Here is a 2916-nt window from a genome sequence, read left to right on the forward strand (position 1 = left end):
TTAAGCCGCCTAGCTCGAAAACTATGAGTGATATCAAAGGCGGTTAAAGAAATACTGGAGGAACTAGTACGCTGTCTATCTACATAACCATGTTTCGGAGTTGGAACATATCGGCGCAACGGATTTTATGGATGGGGCTGCGGTATAGGTTCCGCTCTTCCACCTGTCTCTCTAAAATCATGTGTGCCGGTACAACTCAACTCTCAAACATAGGTATTTAGATGGAGAGTGTATTAGTTCCTCTAATATTTCTTTAACCGCAGTTGATATCTCTCATAGTTTTTGAGCTAGACAACCTCAAAGTTCCAATTTTCTCGATTTCGGCATCTCGTAACTTTGAAACAACTTATTTTTCACCTTATGTTTATTCTGTTAATTCTGGACATGCTTCAAGGTGAGGGACTGACCTTTGCCTCTAACTCAACTACTTAAATAATAATAATAATAATAATAATAATAATAATAATAATAATAATAATAATAATAATAATAATAATAATAATAATAATAGCAATAACTGTCAGTGTTTTATCATCATACTAATATACAATATATCCAATGTCAATTAGAGAACAAGGTACTGACTTGTAATCAAACACAATACCTTTAAGAGCCAAGCATTTTTGTGAAAAGCGGTTTATAATGCATGATTGCCACCATATTTTATAGAAATGTGAATTATACATGTATTTGGAAATTTGGTTAATTTATAACATCTTTTGAGAAAGTTAATGTTTCTCTATTCTTCCAGATGATGAGTGTCCTGACAAACGTATCATCTTCAATTCATGTAGTCACTCGACGACAAGTTTCAAATGATGTTTCAAATACACTCAACATCACGCACCCAGCTGTTCTCCTGCATATGATGCAGATAGCGACTACTATTTTCCGCCCAGATATTGTAGACAACGACAATCGGATAGATGATTCTGATTTTATACATAATACGTATGATTTTGTTGTCGTTGGTGCTGGAGCTGCTGGTTCTGTTGTGGCAAATAGACTCAGTGAGGTTCACAAGTGGAAAGTGCTCCTACTTGAAGCAGGAGATGATGAAACTGTTCTCACAGATATACCTGGACTCTTTGCTACACACCAAACATCGGATTTGGATTGGCAATTTGTAACTGAGTCACAAAGTAATGCATGTTTAGCGATGGAAGAGAAACGTTCCAAGTGGGCAAGGGGGAAAGTTCTAGGTGGTTCCACTGTTATTAACGGTATGATGTATGTACGAGGTAACAGAGAAGATTTCAACGCTTGGAAGTCAATGGGTAATCCTGGATGGGGATACGATGATGTATTACCATGGTTTAAAAAATCGGAAGACTTTAGAATTTCTGAATACCACAATTCACCATATCACGGAAAAGGAGGTTATCTAACAGTTGATCATTTTTATAATCATACAATGTTGTCCGAAGTATTTCTGAAAGCGGGAATTGAAATGGGGTATCCGATAGTAGATGTAAACGGTAAGTCCCAACGAGGTTTCACTATATCACATGGAACAGTTCGTAATGGGTTACGATGTAGTGCTGCTAAAGCATTTTTACGCCCTATCAAGGATAGAAAGAATCTTCATATAAGATTGAATACATTTGTCGAAAAGATTTTAATTAATGACATAACAAACGAAGCGTATGGAGTAGTTTATGTAAAAAACGGCAGAAGACGTAGTGTGAGAGCCAGAAGGGAAGTAATATTATGTGCAGGAGCCATACAATCGCCAATGATTCTCATGCATTCTGGAATTGGCCCTAGAGATAATCTTGAAGATGTAGGCATTCACATTATTAAAGACCTCCCTGTAGGTGAAAATTTAATGGATCATATTACTGTTGGTGGATTGGCTTTTCTTACAGACAAACCTTTGGGATTTTCTGGCACATTAAGCCAAAAGGATATTGATGATTTCATTTTTCGAAACGAAGGTCCACTGTTCCTTCCCCCAATTGAATGTTTAGCGTTTATTGACACAACGTATGCAAGGGCCATTGACTATCCTGATATAGAGCTAGTATTGCTGCCTGCTTGTGACAGTACAGACAATGGAGGCTATCAGAGAAGGATCTTTGGAATCACTGACGAGTTTTATTCAAAGGTATTTAAACCAATAGAAGGCAAATACTGTTTTACCATAATGGTACTTCTTCTCCAACCAGAAAGTAAAGGTCGTATCAAGTTAAAAACAAACAATCCTTATGATTATCCTCTAATATATCCAAATTACCTAACAGAGCAAATTGACGTTAAAAGACTTATAGAAGGTATGAAATTTGCCATAAATGTAAGTCAAACAAAAGCATTTAAGAAATATGGTACACGAATTAATCAAAATAAATTTCTTGGTTGTGAACATTTAGAATTTCTTTCAGATGAGTACTTACAATGTTGCGCTCGTCATTATTCTCAAACACTTTGGCATTTTTCAGGAACCTGTAAAATGGGCCCTGAAGGTGAAGCTGTTGTAGATCACAATTTGAAAGTGTACGGAATAGACGGTTTACGTGTGATAGATGCTTCGATTATACCTAAAATTCCTAGTGGACATTTAGCTGCTGTTGTAACAATGATTGCTGAAAAGGTGTCAGACTCAATTAAAAGGCAGTATGGGGAAAATAGCTAAATTTCATAAACAATAAAAACAAGTCCTAGTAGGAAACCCTTTTGCTGTTTTTAACATGATTGAGTTTAGTTTGAAGATACAGATTAGTTTGAGATCTTTATCTTGACTCTGATAAAGAATAATAATGTGATTCCCGTGTGTAATTGTAGGGCTTGGGACGATATTGTGTTTTTCCTTCTTTCTTGTGAAAATGATTTAAATCTGGCTGATGGTGTACACAGGGGAACGGACACCGATTTCAACATGTACTATGAAAAATCATAGAGAACTCCGTAAGCATACTT

The 2916-nt window shown here is 36.1% G+C and overlaps 1 pseudogene; it reads left to right on the forward strand.

Annotated features, from left to right (window-relative positions):
* The first annotated feature begins 805 nt into the window (after positions 1–805).
* Positions 806–2644, forward strand: LOC145687744 (glucose dehydrogenase [FAD, quinone] pseudogene; annotated as a pseudogene).
* The last annotated feature ends 272 nt before the right edge of the window (positions 2645–2916 follow it).

This window comes from Thermobia domestica, chromosome 6 (assembly GCF_964235325.1).
Source record: "Thermobia domestica chromosome 6, izTheDome1.hap1.1, whole genome shotgun sequence".
Classification (NCBI taxonomy): domain Eukaryota; kingdom Metazoa; phylum Arthropoda; class Insecta; order Zygentoma; family Lepismatidae; genus Thermobia; species Thermobia domestica.